Here is a 317-nt window from a genome sequence, read left to right on the forward strand (position 1 = left end):
GGCTAACGACCTCATCGGGCAGACGGTGCGCATCTCCCAAGGACCCTACAAAGGTGGGCGCCTTCTGGCGGGGCGCTGGGCGCCCGTTTGTCCTCCCCCAAACAGGGGAGGGGGGCCTCGGGGACCCCCGGACTGCCACCCTGAGCCCCCATCCCGCCCCGCAGGCTACATCGGGGTGGTGAAGGACGCGACGGAGTCGACGGCCCGTGTGGAGCTGCACTCCACCTGCCAGACCATCTCGGTGGACCGCCAGCGCCTGACCACCGTGTGAGTGGGGGGGACGGGGACACCGGGGGCAGGGGGGCCCTCGGAGACCC

Source organism: Aptenodytes forsteri, unplaced genomic scaffold, assembly GCF_000699145.1.
Source record: "Aptenodytes forsteri isolate BGI_AS27 unplaced genomic scaffold, ASM69914v1 Scaffold1203, whole genome shotgun sequence".
NCBI lineage: Eukaryota > Metazoa > Chordata > Aves > Sphenisciformes > Spheniscidae > Aptenodytes > Aptenodytes forsteri.